Here is a 19030-nt window from a genome sequence, read left to right on the forward strand (position 1 = left end):
ACAGAAATGGAAATGTTTGTGTCTTTATATGCCCTGTTTGTGAACAGAATTCCCACTCACCAGACGGAGGAGCAGCGAGCGTTCCGAAAGCTAGTGGCGTTTGCTAGCAAATAAGAACATAAGAAATAGGAGCAGGAGTCGGCCATCTAGCCCTTCGAGCCTGCCCCGCCATTCAATAAGATCATGGCTGATCTGAAGTGGATCAGTTCCACTTTCCCGCTTTCTCCCCTTAATTCCCCTGTCTATCAGAAACCTATCTACCCGTGACTTAAATATATTTAGCGAGGTAGCCTCCACCACTTCAACGGGCAGAGAATTCCAGAGATTCACCACCCTTTGAGTGAAGAAGTTCCTCCTCAACTCCGATCTAAACTGCCCCCCCTTTATCTTGAGGCTGTGTCCTCTAGTCCTGCTATCCTTTCTAAGCGGGAAGAATCTCTCTACCTCTACCCTATCCATCCCCTTCATTATCTTATACGTCTCTATAAGATCGCCCCTCATCCTTCTAAACTCCAACGAGTACAGACCCAGCCTATTTAGTCTCTATTCATAGTCCAACCCCCTCAACTCCGGTATCAGCCTAGTGAACCTCCTCTGCACTCCCTCCAAGGCCAAAATATCCTTGCGCAAGTGCGGCGACCAAAACTGCACACTGTACTCCAGCTGCGGCCTCACCAGTGCCCTGTACAGTTGCAGCAAGACCTCCCTGCTTTTATATTCTATCCCCCTCGCTATAAAGGCCAGCATCCCATTCACCTTCCTGATCACCTGCTGCACCTGCAGACTGGGTTTTGCGACTCATGCACAAGGACCCCCAGGTCCCTCTGCACCGTAGCATGCTGCAGCTTTTCACCCTTTAAATAGTAATAAACCTGTTGGACTCTAACCTGGTGTTGTGAGACTTCTTACTGTGTCATAGAAGACAGAGGGTAGCAGTGGAAGGGTGCGTTTCTGAATGGAGGGCTCTGACAAGTGATGTTCCTCAGGGATCAGTGCTGGGACCTTTGCTGTTTGTAATATATGTAAATGTTTTGGAGGAAAATGTAACTAGTTTGATTAATAAGTTTGTGGATGACATAAAGGTTTTGCGGATAACAATGAGGACCATCAGAGGATACAGCAGGATATAGATCGGGATATGGGCGGAAAGATGGCAGATGGAGTTTAATCCAGACAAATGTGAGGTAATGCATTTTGGAAGGTCTAATACAGATAAGAAATGTACAGTAAATGGCAGAACTCTTAAGAGTATTGATAGCAGAGGGATCTGGATATACAGGTACACAGGTTACTGAAAGTGGCAATACAGGTGGAGAAGGTAGTTAAGAAGGCATATGGCATGCTTGCCTTCATCGACTAGGGCATTGAGTTTAAAAATTGGCAACTCCTGTTGCAGCTTTATAGAACTTTAGTTCGGCCGCACTTGGAATATAGTGTTCAATCCTGGTCGCCACACTACCAGAAAGATGTGGAGGCTTTGGAGAGGATACAGAAAAGATTTACCAGGATGTTGCCTGGCATGGAGGGCATTGGCTATGAGGAGAGATTGGACAAACTTGGTTTGTTCTCACTGGAACGATGGCGATTGAGGGGGCGAACTGATAGATGTTTAGAAGATTATGAGGGGCATGGACAGAGCAGATAGTCAGAGGCTTTCTCTCAGGGTGGAAAGTCACTTACTAGGGGGCATAGGTTTAAGGTGCGAGGGGCAAGGTGTAAAGGAGATGCATGAGACAAGTTTTTAACGCCAAGGGTAGTGGGTGCCTGGAACTCGTTGCCAGGGGAGGTAGTGGAAGCGGATACGATAGTAACTTCTAAGGGGCGTCTGGACAAAAACATGAATAGGATGGGAATAGAGGATATGGTCCCCGGAAGGGTAGGGGGTTTTAGTTAAGTCGGGCAGCATGGTCGGTGCAGGCTTGGAGGGCGGAAGAGCTTGTTCCTGCGCTGTAACTTTTTTTGTTCTTTGTTCTTGTTTCGACTTACTTAAAGGAATAGTTCTGTGGAAGAGTCATATTGGACTTGAAACGAAGAACAAACAAAGAACAAAGAACAATATAGCACAGGAAACAGGCCCTTTGGCCCTCCAAGTCTGCACCGCTCATTGGTCCAACTAGACCATTCGTTTGTATCCCTCTATTCCCAGTCTGTTCATGTGGCAATTAACTCTGGCCTGAATTCTCCAACCTCGCCCATGGCTGGGATTTTCCAGTCTCCCTGTGGCAATTGGAGGTTTGGCTGAGTGCCAAATTCCCCGTTCTCACTGGTATCAGGGGAGGGGCATCCGACATAGGAGAATTCCAGCCTCAGAGAATGAGCTAACAATAACATCTGACATGGTTACTATTGAATAATTTTCTTAACCTCTGTGATAACTACACACAAGGTCCCGAACATTCAGGAAAGGTTTCACAGGTCTTCACTGTACATTTTTCAGACTTCCAACATCCCGAAATTCCAACACATGTTTTGTCACATCCTTACACTGCTGTGCATTAAACACCATGTAACTATACCAAATACTTTAAATACACAAAGGGGTAGATTTTCCTTCCATGGGAATCGTAGTGGGAAGGACAAAATTTGATAGACCTTATGCGGAATTTTTTGGTCTTTGATTTGATTTACAATTGTCACGTGCGTTAGTATACAGCAAAAATTATTGTTTCTGGGACAGTATACAAACAAAGCATACAGTACATAGAGAAGGAAAGGAGAGGGAGGGAATGTAGTGTTACAGTCATAGCGAGGGTGTAGAGAAAGATCAACTTAACATGAGGTAGGTCCATTCAAAAGTCTGATGGCAGCAGCAGAGAAACTGCTCTTGAGTCAGTTGGTACGTGACCTCAGACTTGTGTATCTCATTCCTGATGGAAGAAGGTGGAAGAGAGAATGTCTGGGGTGCATTGGGTCCTTTATTGTGCAGGTTGCTTTTCTGAGGCAGCGGGAAGTGTAGACAAAGTCAATGGATGGGAGGCTGCTTTGAGTGATGGACTGGGCTTCATTCACGATCGTTTGTATTTTCTTGCGATCTTGGACAGAGTAGGAGCCGTACCAAGAATGCTTTCCATGGTGCATCTGTAAAAGTCGGTGAGAGTTGAAGCAGACGTGCCAAATTGCCTTAGCCTCCTGAGAAAGTAAAGGCGTTGGTGGGGCTTCCTTAACTATAGTGTCAGCACGGGGGGGGGGACCAGGACAGGTTGTTGGTGATCTGGACACCTAGAAAGTTGAGGCACCTACAGCCAGCAAATCCTGCCCTAGTGCCAGAATGGTGAAGGAACACAGCTCGCAAAGAGGCGTGAGGGGAACCAGAAGAGGGATTGCCACAGTATAATCACCCTGTTATGTTCGCATGAAAGTTGCCAATTTACACAAAAATTAAACTCAGGTTGTTGAACCAGTTTTTTTTTGTAATTATGCCCCACTTTGATCGTGACTTCTCACAGTTGTTATTGTTCCTGTGAATAAAGCAGATTAATTGTCTATTTGATTACAATGTTATAGTGGAATAAGGCTCGGCAACTTGTAACTGCTTCCCGTGTGCCCTTACTCACAGTGGGTGACTGACAATCAATTGGATTCAACACAGCAAGCCGCATTCCTCCGTACTATAACGCTACTTCGCAAGGCAAGAGCTGTCACAGCGACCAAGTGGCAGGGTTTGGGGGGGGGTGGGGGTGGAGATGAAACGGTTAGTCCAGTGTAATTTGGTCACACGACTAATTGAAAAAGAGAAAGCGGGCCAGAAGAACAACGGAGAATAATGTAACACATGTGGCGTGTGAGCAGTAAGCATTTAATGGAAGCACTGGCAGTGTCACTTGGGACCAGTTCCCCTTTAAGAGGCATCATTTCTTTTGATTAAACCTGAGATCCTTCTGTACGTTTCATGTGAACACGGTGAAGATTCATTATTTCAATTACTCCAGGGAGACTGCTTACACGAAGGCTATTTGAGGTCACTGCTGGTGGAATGCAAGAGGCATAACGCTGTATTTTATTTTTATTGGCCCCACATGTAGCGTTTCACATCAGATAGCTTGAGACAGTTATCTCAATGCTACCTGTGTTGAAGATATCAAGACCAAGGAAAGGCATTTTTCTGTAACAATGGAACACCAACAACTGCTTGGATTTCTCTTCCACCTTTAATGTAGTAAAATGCCCCAAGGCACTCGACAGGGCGACATCAAACAGAATCCGACACATAAGCAGATAAGCATCGGTGGTCAAAAGCTTGATCAAAGGCGTAAGTTCTCAGCGATTAGCAGGATCCAAGTGAAGTTGAAACCCCGACGCAGAGCTTTTCTTTACTGGGAGGGTCTATTGATTGTTTCAGTCTCCGAGCTTTCCTCCCACTTAACCCAGTGTCCCAGTTGTCCCCTGTTTATAAACTACTGGGGGTGGGAGTGGGTGGGAGTGGGTGACAGCCCCTGGTGGAGCACGGTAACAAAACGATGGCGGCACAGAGTGGGCGGCATGGTGGCACAGTAGTTAGCCCTGCTGCCTCACAGTGCCGGGGACCCGGGTTCGATTCCGGCCTCGGGTTACTGCCTGTGGGGGGTTTGCATGTTCTCCCCGTGTCTGCGTGGGTTTCCTCCAGGTGCCTCTCACAGTCCAAAGATGTGTGGGTTGGGTGGATTGGCCATGCTAAACAACCCTTGTGTCAGAGGGATAAGCAGTGTACATATATGGGATAAATGGGATATATATACATATATGGGATTAGGGTCTGGTTGGGATTGTGGTCGGTGCAGGCCTGACGGGCTGAATGGTCTCCTTCTGCACTGTAGGAATTCTATGGATTCTACTTCTATGGAAAACATCAACGGAAACTTACAAAATCAAAGTAAAATCTCATCCCAGGTGTGGTGACCCTCCCACGGTGCCTGTCAGGCAAGAAAGGTTCCTTGATTTATCCTCTTTTAATGAAACCAATGACCACTAATTGGAACGAGAATGAAAGTAGGTGACAGCCTTTGGTGTCTGAAACAACAAAGAAACTTAACTAAATAAACCAAAATATTGTTCTCTGGGGTGATGACGCACCCCAACCCAAATGGCAGCTACAAGTCATAGAATAAAGAACATAGAAGATAGAACATAGAACATTACAACACAGGAACAGGCTCTTCGGCCCACGATATTGTAGCGAACAGGATGCCAAATTAAACTAACCCCTTCTGCCTGCCCGTGCTCCACAAGCCTCGATTCTTTGCATATTCATGTCCTTATCTAAGAGTCCCTTAAACGCCCCTATCATATCTGTCTCCACCATCACCCCTGGCAGCCCGTTCCAGACACCTATCACTCTCTGCGTAAGTACCTTGGCCCTCACATCTCTTTTGAACTTTCTCCCTCTCACCTTAACCGCACATCCGCTAGTATTAGACATTTCAGCTCTGGCAAAAAGATTCTGACTGTCAATCCTATTTATGCCTCTTGTAATTTAATAGACTTCTGACAGGTTTGTAAGCTGGTAAACCTGCAGCATGCTGGTGGGGGTCACATATTTATGTGTGCACAAAGAAAGCCCATCACCTAGTTCTCTTAAACGTAACAATGTAATTGAGAAGACATTGACATCAGGAACATCCGAAAGGAGGACAAGTTGATGAAGTTTAGGGAGGCGATTCCACAGCTTAGGTTGTAGGTGGCTGAAAGCACGGTAACTCCTTACTGCTCGGAGTAGAACTTGCATGTTGAAGGATGTCTGGGATCTAGACTTCTTGTAAGAACTGATGTACAACGGTGATGAATTCTACAAATGAAGCCATGGGATCATGAGGACAGGCTGGCTAACCAGGCAAGACTGTTCCCTTCCTGTTGGCGAACACTTCAGTGGTCACGGGCATTCGGCCTCTAATCTTCGGGTAAGCGTTCTCCAAGGCGGCCTTCACGACACACAACAGCGCAGAGTCGCTGAGCAGAGACTGATAGCCAAGTTCCGCACACATAAGGACGGCCTCAACCGGGATCTGGGGCTCATGTCGCACTATCTGTAACCCCCATGACTTGCCCGAACTTGCAACATCTCACTTCCTGTCCTGCCTGGAGAAAATACACACCTCTTTAACCTATGCCTAATGCTCCACTCACATTGTCTGCATCTTTAAGACTTGAATCGCTGGAAAGACTCACGTTCTAATCAGTATTCTGTAAGCTGTGCGTGACTTTATATGCCCTGTTTGTGATCATAACCTTCCACACACCTGATGAAGGAACACCGTTTCCGAAAGCTTGTGGGTTTACTATCAAATAAACTGGTTGGACTTTAACCTGGTGTTGTGAGACTTCTCACTGTGTTTACCCCAGTCCAACACCGGCATCTCCACATCAGACCCTGAGAATGGCCATTCCATAATGTTGCTTTGTAGAGCGAGAGGTGTCGTGGTCACCAAAGCAGGAAAGAGCAGAGATTCTTATCGACACTGGAAGAATATTCAAGTTATAACGATCGCATCCCGACAGCGTTATTTGACCCAGTTTACCCTCTGCTGACCAAGGAGACAAGATTTGTCATTTTTATTCAGCGTGCCACCCCAATAACAATTACTGTGGCAGAAACATGTCCCTGAGTAGTTCCATATTTGCATAATACTTTCACATTTGATAGAATTCGGTACCTTCCCACAGTGGAAAGATGTACATGCAGATTTCGTTTATCACTCAATGAACTGCCTGTACAAATGCACCACATAGTGTTTTCTCATTGTACTCATGCAGAAATGGATAGGGGACTACATTTAAAACTTAATGAACTGATGTGATATAGCCTTGTTTTTCTCCTCTCTCAAGTGGACATTAACAGTAGGAGATGGTACTAAAAGAGCCTGAGGGATATTTGTCAAACACACTGACTCAAATTAATTAGGTTGCTGACAACGCCATTTAGATTCTTAAAGGCAATATCATTATCTCATCTCCAGTGATTCTGTCAAGTTACTTCCTTGTAATATTTGGGGTCACTCGACAGTTGGTATTCACAAGACCGTGAGTGACAGCAGAAAGGTCAGATGCTGTAATCTTAACGTTTTATTGCATTCTGAGAAACGTATATTTACATAGCTGTAATAGGGGTTACTGCATGTTCTAGTACACATTCACAGATATAAACATGTTCATGAAACAAATCTCAACAAGTGTACATTTTTATATGTGTCTCATCGAACCAATGTTCATTTGCTGTACACTTTCAAAAGGTCTTTTTTGTAAAGCCAGCGTACATTTCCAGCACAGTCTCGCAAAGGAGCGCTCTGATATATCATAGTCTATTGGCCAGGGTTCTCCCAGCCCACTGCATTGCTTGAGTAGTGCAGTGGGAGAGGAGACATGAGACAGGGCCCTGTAGTGGGACTCATGACTGGTGTCGGATGGATTACGAGTCTCCCAGGCCCCTTTTTTCCTGACATAATCAGCCTCATTGCCAATTCACTATTTCCATATGATTAACAAACCCAGGATTGTAGTGTCTGAATCTGCTATCGTCTCTCCCCGCACCAGGGGAGGTTGAGACCATCAGGGTTTCCAAACTGCTTCCTACTAACGGGCAACAGATATCCTCACCCTGCTGGTGGGGACAGACGCCATGGAAGCCCCCCAGGGAGGTCCAGGGCTGAGGGTTACCTCTTGGGCAGTACCAACCTGGCACCCTGGCACTGCCCACCAGGCACTCTGGCACTGCCCATTGGGCACCGGGCAGTGCCAAGATGGTAGGGCCAGAGAGAATGGGCATACTAGGGGGACAATCGTTGGCGGAGGGACCCGCGCCGCATACTCTGCAATGGGATCAGCGGGGGAGAGGGAGGGGGTGATCAGTGCTGACCATGGAGAGATCGGGGCTGGTCATGCAGGGAGTGGAATCAGGGAATTGGGGCTGACCCAGGGGTAGGGAGAAGGGGGTCAGGTAGCAGGTTGGCAAGTGATCAGGGGGTCAGGTAGGACAGGGGGGGTGTGTTGGGAAACAATCAGGAAGCAGATGATGGGGAGGGAGGCACCAGGGCGCATGTGCCAATTTCCCCTCTGGCAGATTGGCACATGTGCAGTTGCCCACTGTGCACAATGTTGCCGACCTCTCCAGCGGGATGAGGCCCCATCTCCACACCCTTTCCAGCGTGAATCTCTCTGAAGCACTCTGCGACGCACCAAGTGTGTAGATTCATTACACTTGGTATGCCCAGAAAATGGGCAGGAAAGTCTCCCATTTTCCCATCCGTTGGGCACTTAGTTGTTATTTGGGAGTACCCTAGCCTCTCAATAGGTGTTACTCATTGAAATCATGCAGTCCCAATAGATGAAGGAGTTTCCTTGAAAATGGACAGTTTGATCCACACAAATACATTTAGTAAGGTCTCGTTTGTATTGAATACAGTCACCGACACCTGCTTAGTGAATTTGAGTTCATTAATATTTTCCTTTAGATTGTAATCTGTATATATGAGATTATGACATAGGAATGAGGTTGATGCAAAACAGAATGTAGTGACTGAGGGCAGGGAGACAGAATGCATTGAAAGGACAAAAGGAACAACTGATACTGTACCACACTGAGAGGCTCATCACTGTGCAGAGCACTGAATATTATTTGGTTTTATCACAAATGTGAGGTTTTACATGATTGGTTTGTTTTGGGGTTGTCTTTTTAATGAAGAACAGATGTGATCTGTTCTGAATTCTGTCTAACAACAATCCTTAAGTGTTAATGCTTATTGGTGGGCCTGGATTGTTTCACTGGGAAGAAGGTGCAAGATAGTCACACCTGTAAACAATAACCAGGGTATAGAGTGTTAATCTCTAAGTCCCAGTGATTTGTTAGAAATGCCAGGTAATATAAGAAGTTATACTTTAAATTGTCTCTTTAATTTTAAGATAGAATGGAATCAGGAGTTCAAAGGATAGCTAATTAGCATCTCTACTTGGATACAAGAACCATGTCATTCATGTTGCCCTAGAAATGGACTTCAAGGAGGGAAGAGTCCATAGAAAGCCATCGTAGGATCAGATTACAGGTTTGTTTAAAAATATAATTGAACTGAACAGGCAGGTTTATTGTACAAGAATCTGAGCAAGATAAAGGAAGCAAATCTTTATGATTCACAGTGTAATAATGCAAGTTGGAGGTCATGCTTGGATCGAAGAGACAAGGTTTGTGATGATGTATACAAGGCTGAAAGATTTACCTAGCTTTGGAATAGAGAGAGGGTACTTTGGGTAATCCTTACCATTAAAATCAGTTTGAAGATTAGAACAGTTTTGACTGGATAAGAAAAAGATATGAAGCAAATCCTCAAGAGCTAAAAATCACTTTAGATTGGATCTGGGGGAATTAGAGTGTCTACTTGTGAATAAAGTATACAAGTGGTGATTTTTGGTCTATATGGAGTATATGTTGCCTATGAAATAGCATTTAGGCAATGTTGCTTTTAGTTTGTTTGTTACAGTAAAAGTCAGAAAAACTGGAAATCCTGTTGTGTGATTTGGTCACTGGGATTTCAATTTTCTTTTAAAAAGTTATTGGCCTTTGCGGGATTCATGATAGTATTAACTACTTCATGATCTTTAAGAGGAGTGTTCACCAGGGAGAAGATCATTCATTTTCAGATGATATGTCGTGGAACTGGTGGCAAAGTAGTCAATTGATTAATAATCCAGAGTAAGATCTGGGGCCAAGGTACCATGGCAAATGGTAATATTTGAATTCAGTAAAAATTCTTACATTAAAACTCTAACAATGACCATGAAAGCATGGTTGTTACTCAAAAAACATACCCATCTGGTTTACTAATGCCCTTTAGGGAAGGAAATCCTTTTCCGGTCTTATTTATTTATTAGTCACAAGTAGGCTTACATTAATACTGCAATGAAGTTACTGTGAAAATTCTCTAGTCACCACACTCTGGCGCCTGTTCAGGTACACTGAGGCAGAATTTAGTACAGCCAAAGCACCCAATCGGCATGTCTTTCAGACTGCGGGAAGAAACTGGAGCATCTGGAGGAAACCCATGCAGATACTGGGAGAACATGCAGACTCTGCATGGACAGTGATTCTAGCGGGGAATCGAACCCGGATCTCTGATGCAGTGAGGCAGCAGCGCTGACCACTGTGCCACCAGGCCTTCCCTTGCCTACATGTGACTCCAGATCCACAACCGTTGACTCTCACAGGCTCTCTGAAATGGGAGGGCAGTTAGGGATGGACAACAAATGCTGGTCCCAGCCAGCGACACCCACATCCTGCAAATGAATAAAGAAAATGTACTCAAATTTTTTTTTTGATTTAATCTTCCCCACGCGAGCCCTGAAATTGTGTCGTGGATATTCTTGTCATTGAGGTTTTTCCGGGTCCATTCGCAAGCCACTCAGTGTCAGCGGGCTGATGTGTCTAGGCCTCGGAGGCAGGGTCAGCAGAGAGCAGGAGAACTCGGGGCTTGCCTTCTGAATATTTCTCTCTCCAGCAGCAGCTCCCGTCAGAGGGAAGCCAGAATTTGGCACGTGTGCCTCGGGGAATTTTCGATAGCGCAAATGTTTTCAATATCTGTTGAATGATGCTTACTTTATGTTCTCATTTTGCCAACGCGTTGATGAGAATTGTGCATTGTAATGAGTCGACGCCCACATTTTGCCATCTCCCGTGAAATTCTTACTTGAGCACAAGGAAGTTATCTCCTGATATTGAGAGCTGTTGCTGGAGCTGAAACGGCACCTTATCTGATAAGCTGTGTAAACGAATCCCCCCTTGGACAGTCACAGCTGCTTTGTAGCAAAATAGACAAATACTGAAACATGCAGTGTGCTAAAGACACTCGGATTTTTTTTTTCCCTGTCGACTAACACTGAATTGTAAATTTAGCTCTAAAAGTCTCTCATCGCCCATTATTTAACAGTAAAGAGACTGACTCACAGCTGTGACAAACTTCCCAAAGAAGTGATGGGTTGCTGCAGGGCTGGAGGGTGCTTTAGCAAAGTGATTGATCCAGATGTGGGTGTGCTGATTTGATGTAGCATTAACAGAAGGCTGGGGGGGGGGATGCTGAATGAGGTGCTCACAAAACACTGATTTCAGAGCCTTGATCTGAAGAATGAACACAGTAAAAAGTCTGACAACACCAGGTTTTAGTCCAACCGATTTTATTTGATAATACTCGCAAGCTTTCGAGGGGACTGCCTCTTCGTCAGGTGAATGGAGAGCTCTGGCCTCAGACAGAGCATATAAAGCACAGACAGTTTAGAGATTACTGATTAGAATGCGAATCCTTACACCTAACCTGCTGTTCAAGACCTGAAGTGGCTGACAATGTGAGTGGAAGGAGCACTGATCACAGGTTACAGAGATGTGTATTGTCTCCAGACAGTACAGTAAGTGAGGTTTTGCAAACCCAGGCAAGTCACGGGGGTTACAGATGGTGCGACATGAACCCAAGATCCCTGTTGAGACTGTCTGTGCTTTATATGCTCTGTCTGAGGCCAGAACTCTCCATTCACCTGACGAAGAGGCAGTCCCCTCGAAAGCTTGAGTATTATCAAATAAATCGGTTGGACTAAAACCTGGTGTTGTCAGACTTTTTTCTGAAGAATGAAGGCAGTGAAGTAAGGGTTGCATTTTCAGCTCTTCTTTTAGAAGCTACACAGCACCCCTCCTGTAACTCCTGGGTGCTCTGCCCTAATCAGAACTCTTGCACCCTGCCCAACATCCCAGGGATCTTCAACTGGTGGCACAGTGGTTGGTATTGCTGTCTCTCAGTGCCAGGAACCTGGGTTTACTAACCGTGTGGAATCTGCGCATTCTCCCAGTGTCTGTACGGGTTTCCTCCAGGTGCTCCGGTTTCATCCCACACTCCAAAGGTGTGCAAGTTAGGTTGATTGGCCATGCTAAATTGACCCTAGTGTCAGGGGTTAGTAGGGTAAATGTGTGCAGTTGTGGGAATTGGGATTGTGATTGGTACAGACTTGATGGGCCGAATAGCCTCCTTCTGTACTGTAGAGATTCTATGATGATGACTGGGAATTATAGCAAAGGGAAAGTGAGGTGCCACACTTGTGGGTTTAAGTCAAATACAATGCAGGCTTATTAAGGAGATGGTGCTTGTTCCAAGTTCAAGATCGAATAGCGTCAAAAGGCTGCCAATCCCTCTGCTTGCCTCACTATGGGGTAGCACAGTGGTTAGCATTGTTGTCTTTTAGCACCAGTGACCTGGGTTTGATTCCCAGCTTGAAACCCTGTGCAGAGTTTGCTTGTTCTCCCCGAGTCTGCGTCCCACAGTCCAAAAGACTTGCTGTCCATGCTAAATTCTCCCTCAGTGTACCCAAACAGGCACCAGAGTGTGGCAACTTGGGGATTTCACAGTAAATTCATTGTGGTGTTAATGTAAACCTACTTGTGACATTGATAAATAAACTAAACTAAACTACAGGCCATGTCATAGAGGTTTACAGCATGGAAACAGGCCCTTCAGCCCAACATCTCCATTCTGCCCTTTTTTTAAACCCCTAAGCTGGCCCCAACTGCCTACATTTGGCCCACAGCCCTCCATATCCATCTTACCCACGTAACTTTTGAAATGCTTTACTGCTTACTACTACCTCTGGCGGCTTGTTCCAGACACTCAACACCCTCTGTGTGGGAAAACAATTGCCCCTCTGGATCCTTTTGTATCTCTCTCCTCTCACCTTAAACCTATGCCGTCTAGTTTTAGAGTCTCCTACCTTTGGGGAAAATATATTGGCTATCTAGCTGATCTATGCCCCTCATTATTTTATAGACCGCTATAAGATAACCCTTAAGCCTCCAGGGAAAAAAAGTCCCAGTCTATCCAGCCTCCCCTTATAACTCAAACCATCAAGTCCCAATCGCATCCTAGTAAATCTTTTCTCCACTCTTTCTTGTTTAATAATATCCTTTCTATAATAGGGTGACCTGAACTGTACACAGTATTCCAAGTGTGGCCTGTCCAATATCTCGTGCAATTTCAACAAAACGTCCCAACTCCCAATGGGTTTGATTCCCGGCTTGGGTCACTGTCTGTGTGGAGTTTGCACATTCTCCCCGTGTCTGTGTGGGTTTCCTCCAGGTGCTCCGGTTTCCTCCCACAGTCTGAATAGGCCAGACTGCAGTGACTAGGGAATTTTGCAGTAGGTTCATTGCAGTCTTCATGTAAGCCGTACTTGTCACTAATAAATAAACTTTACTTTTACTTTAGATATTCTCCTGACCAATATTGTACTGAAGTATCAACCTTGATTTTTTTTTTTGTGTGTAACTCCTTGGAATGAGACTAAACCAGGTTCTTGTGATGTGTAAGCTAGACTGTTACCAACTGGACATCTGCTGGTGCAAAATGAGCCAAAATGTTCACCCAACTCAAAAATGGAAGAACACTGCCATTAGACAATCCGTAGAATAAGATCAGGATCCCACTTTCTGGAATAGCATTCCTGGAGGTGAACTTCTGCTTCTGGGTGCCTGCATTGGGAAATCATGGGTAGAATGGTAGAAAGCCAATGGTTTTGTAGGCAAGATTGGCCATAAAATCTCTTGCATGCTCCCTCTGCTGAGTTCTTGCCCATCCCAAAACATGCTGTAATTTTACACTGGGACAGGTGAGGCCTAGGCTCACCTACCTGCTCTCATCCCAGTTGAGGCCCTTAAGTACTCAATTATTGACCACAGTATGGCCATTTTCTGCCCTGCTTCAATTATCAAGCTGGCCGTAGGAGTTTGCAGGTTGGGGAAGTGCACAAATAATCTTGCTAATACCTCAGCAAAGTCAAGTTGTAAAGGGGGGATTGCCTCCATCAGCAATCTCCCTCTAGCATTGGGAACCACCCTCCCAGTTCCACGTTCCTCAGACATCCCTGCACATCCTCCTCACCCTGCTGGCCTCCCTACCAACACCCCTAATCTGTCCGTCCGTTAGGGCTCACCTCTTCACACTGCTCCTTGAGACCCTCAAAACTTACCTGGTCCTGGACACCTGGAACTTAGGGTGCAAACTTGCCAGCTGTTCAGACCACTGCAGCCAACTTGGAAAATTTGGCGGCTGGCCAGATCCCCGTTCAGTGTGGCAGGATGGGAAAATCCTGCCGGCGTGATCAGCGGTACGATTCCGGCTGTAGGTTCTGGGAAGCGCTTGTAATTACCAGTCCTGTCCCAAGGGCCCAGAGAGCTGCCTTCCAATTAGACTGGCTTGTGGCATTCTGAGACGGGACTTCCTCCTGAGGGAGGAGAGGAAGGACCGCGTTTGACCAACGAGCACTCATTGGAGTGTTCAATAACCAAGGGGCAGTCAATATCAGTGGTGATGGAGGAATTTTCCCATTCTGGCCACCATAGGAATCCTAGTGGGTGGAGGTGGGGGGGATTGGGGGGAGGTGGCCTGTAATGACTTCAATCAGGCCATTGAGGTGGACCTATTGGAATATGGACTCCCTGGTTAAATTGATGGGCCAATCAGTGAGACTCTTAAGAACATAAGAACATAAGAAATAGGAGCAGGAGTAGGCCATCCAGCCCTTCGAGCCTGCCCCGCCATTCAATAAGATCATGGCTGATCTGTCGCTGCTCAGTTCCACTTTCCCGCCCTCTCCCCATAACCCTTAATCCCCTCTCCTATCAAAAACCCATCAACCCGCGTCTTAAAAATATTTAGCGAGGCAGCCTCCACCACTTCAACGGGCAGAGAATTCCAGAGATTCACCACCCTTTGAGTGAAGAAGTTCCTCCTCAACTCCGTTCTAAACCGCCCCCCTTTTATCTTGAGGCTGTGCCCCCTAGTCCTACTGTCTTTTTTGAGCGGGAAGAGTCTTTCCACCTCTATCCTATCCATCCCATTCATCATCTTATACGTCTCAATGAGATCTCCTCTCATTCTTCTAAACTCTAACGAGTACAAGCCCAGTTTATTCAGCCTCTCCTCATAGCTCAACCCCCTCAACTCCAGTATCAGCCTAGTAAACCTCCTCTGCACTCCCTCCAAGGCCAAAATATCTTTGCGCAGGTGCGGCGCCCAAAAATGCACACAGTACTCCAGTTGCGGCCTCACCAATGCCCTATACTCTTGCTTTGTACTTAACCAGGAAAGTCAGTTGCTCTGGGATTCCGAGTGTAGGCTTCTAACTGAAAGCCCTCTATGCTGGTGTCAGACTCGTAAATAAAGGAATTTTAGTGAGGGGACTTCTGCCTCCGAGGATTTATACAGTAAGAAGTCTGACAACACCAGGTTTAAGTCCAACCGATTTATTTGATCGTCAACTCAAGCTTTCGGGGCTTGGCCTTTTGTCAGGTGAACCTGGTGTTGTCAGAGTGTGTTTACCCCCGTCCAATGCCGGCATCTCCACATCCGAGGATTTATTACAGGTCTGTTGACCTTGGGTGGGATTTTCCACCTCTGGGGCAGAAAATCCCGCCGGGTATGTTTACCGCTGAATGCTCGGGGAATGGAAACCCCACCAAGCTGAAAATCCTGGCCCATTTGTTGCTTCCCATCATTTTGCCTTCATGGGTTAATGGGGAATGTGCGTCTCAATGTATGGCTGCCTTGGAGCTCTGGGTTTGGCACCTTCATTCATTAAAGTAATCTCTCGGAGATAAAGAGAGCTTCAAATAGGGGGATATAGAATATTTAGACAATTGTGTGAACATGAGCCTCCCTTCGTTCCTATTCAACAGGTGGAAAATGTGAAAGAAGAAATCTGGATTGTAAAGCCAATGTTGAGTGATTTCAGAGTACGATCTTAACCACTGACAATTATCAGGAGAGGCGCCTTGTGACTTCTTTTAGTTCCTCGGAGGCCATGGATTTTCCCCAGGAACCTTAATTGAAATGTTGTACCTTTGAAGCTAAATGCAGACACTGGAGCTAACAAAACAATCGACTGTAACACAAAGGATGAAGAGAATCTATAAAAACTGCCTCATGCGAGACCTGTATCAACTAAACCCAACGTATATTTGAGCCTGGACAAGCGCAGAGCATAGCAACAACTTTTATTTCTATAACGCCTCTAATGTTGTAAAAGGTTCCAGGGCAAATCACATTGAACAGAAGTCAACGCAAAGCCAAAGATGTTAGGGTAGGTGACCAAACGCTGGGCAAAGCTGTAGGACGGGATTTACTGGTTAACCTGCCCACTCACGGTGTTTCGCACCATTGGCTTGTGGTGGGATTTTCCAGTCCCGCTGTCGTCGACAGGATTTCCTGTTGAATGCACCCCTTGCTGCAGTGGGGGTGCGACCTGCAGTCGGTAGGACCGGAAGATCCTGCTGCCGTGAAAAGCCAGAAATTTCGGCCATAGCACTTACAGGAGTGCCTTACACAGAGAGGGGTACAACAGTTTTTAGAGATGGAATTCCAGAGTGTAATCCGAGGCAGCTGAAGTTCATGATCTTGAATGATAAATACTTCAGCCTTGCTATTGGTAAATAGTTGGTTGATCTTTCTCTACACCCTAGCTATGACTATAACACTACATTCTGCACTCTCTCCTTTTCTTGTCTATGAACGGCATGCTTTGCCTGTGTAGTGTGCAAGAAACAATACTTTTCACTATGTTAATATATGTGACAATAATAAATTGAATCAAATTAAATAAAACACCTTTTACCGAACATTTACTATGTACAAAACAGACTTAGCATGGGACTCTACATAGAATTTTCTCTCTCCATTTTCTGTTGCAATGTAATCACATGTCACTGATAATGCAGAGTATATATTTACACGTTTAGCATTCGTATTTCATATTATATCTCCGACTCCCATGAATACATTATTTCTATTATCTTGCATCTTCCCCCCGAAGCCTTTGTCATCACCTCTGGCTCACAGAGATGAACAACATGGTGGTTTCATCAATCTCACTAATATTACTCTCATCTCTCCCTCGGTGCTTGTACAGGTTCTAAGTTCTCTCAAGCTCTGTAGTGAACTTTGCATCTGAATCATAAGAACATAAGAACTAGGAGTAGGCCATCTAGCCCTTCGAGCCTGCCCCGCTGTTCAATAAGATCATGGCTGATCTGAAGTGGATCAGTTCCACTTTCCCGCTTTCTCCCCATAACCCTTAATTCCCTTGTCTATCAGGAACCTATCTACCCGTGACTTAAATATATTTAGCGAGGTAGCCTCCACCACTTCAACGGGCAGAGAATTCCAGAGATTCACCACCCTTTGAGTGAAGAAGTTCCCCCTCAACTCTGATCTAAACTGTGCCCCCCTCCCCCCCCTTATCTTGAGGCTGTGTCCTCTAGTCCTGCTATCCTTTCTAAGCGGGAAGAATCTCTCTACCTCTACCCTATCCATCCCCTTCATTATCTTATACGTCTCTAAGATCCCCCCTCATCCTTCTAAACCCCAACGAGTACAGACCCAGTCTATTTAGTCTCTCCTCATAGGCTAACCCCCTCATCTCTAGTATCATCAGAGACCAATGGTCCTCTGCCCAAGTTGCCTTCCTGATCATGTGGGTAATTAGTTCATTGATGGTCTTCCTCTCGTAAATATTAGCATACTTTTGTTCCTTCTCACTATTCCATTTTCCCGTTTCACTATCCACTTTGTGTGAGATAGGATCTCAGACTTTTATGTGATTTCCAATACTTGGCCTTCTTGATTCTGGTCTCCTAATCCAGACTGATTCACCTGGCCAGTTTCTCACGCTCCATGGTTTTGTTTATAGTTTCTAGTTTGATTTGCAAAACTCTCATCCTCCTTCTCCATTACCCTGTCAACACCGTTATTTTTAGATTTGGCATGAGTGTAGGTGGAGGAACAGGAAACTGAGCCCATAATCCTATCAGAGGTCGTGACGGAGTGAAACCATTCTGAAGTGGTATGGAACGGTGCTAAGTTGATTTCAACATTCTTGTTCAGTAATGCATTTACCATTTTTTCCCTCCCTTTTTCAGTCTCTCCATTTGTGTGTGTGTGTGTGTGCGTGTTTCTCTGTGTGTGTGTGTGTGTGTGTGTGTGTGTGTGTGTGTGTGTGTGTGTGCGTGTTCGTGTCTAGGTAAACTAGTTGTGTGGACGAATCCACACTCTTCTGTAAATTTCTTCAAGCATTAGTTCGCAAACCGTGGGCCATTGTCTCAAATGACAAGACGGGAAATGTTTTTAGGTTTTAAGTTTATTTATAGTTGCAAGTAAGGCTTACATTAACACAGCAATGAAGCTACTGTGAAATTCCCCTAGTTGCCAAACTTCAACGCCTGTTTGGGTCAATGCACTTAATCAGCACGTCTTTCAGACTGTGGGAGGAAACCAGAGCACCCGGGGGAACCCATGCAGACATGGGGAGAATGTGCAGAATGAGGGACTGTCTTCCTCTTGAGCTCGGAAAGGTCCATTCGGAGACATTCCCATAGTCCGGAAGGAAAGGAAAATCCCATCAGTTGTTCTGTTTGCCCTTGGCTATGGATTGCAGAAGTGATGTAGTTTGAAATTATTTCCTCCAGCAATTTTTAGATCCCTGGTCACGTAATTGCTTTCAAGAATGGCACGTCATTGTCTTTTCCCTCTTCAACTTATTGAATCAAGATAATCTTTGTTGTTTCTTCTCTAATTTGATAGCCATGGGAGAGGGTGAGGGGTGGTGGGGGTGGGGGGTGCGAGAGTATCTGGTTAAGATGCTCTGTCAGAGAGTCGAGGTAGACTCGATGGGCCAAATGGCCTCTCCTACACTGTAGGAATTCTATGAATGGTGGTTACCACAATCTTTGAACTCTGCCTGGTTTGGCTATGGGATGCTGTTTTTTTTTGTATCGGCTACACTGTCACAAGCGTATTCCTCATTGAGATTTCTTTTCTGTCTTGAATAAAAGTTTCATTTTACTTTCTGACTTCTGTCTGCCTTTGATGGGGTCAAATCTTCCCTCGACTGCTGGAAATCAGATAAAGTCTCTTCTCGGGCTCCGACGCCAGTGTGATCCAAAATTAATTCATCCTTCAGGGCTCCATATCTGTAATTCTCAGCTAATCGATGTAAATTGTTAATGAAGGAATCTATGATCTTTCCTGGTCTTTGAGTGTGCCTATTT

Source organism: Carcharhinus amblyrhynchos, chromosome 19, assembly GCF_965287045.1.
Source record: "Carcharhinus amblyrhynchos chromosome 19, sCarAmb.v2.hapA, whole genome shotgun sequence".
Taxonomy (NCBI): Eukaryota; Metazoa; Chordata; class Chondrichthyes; order Carcharhiniformes; family Carcharhinidae; genus Carcharhinus; species Carcharhinus amblyrhynchos.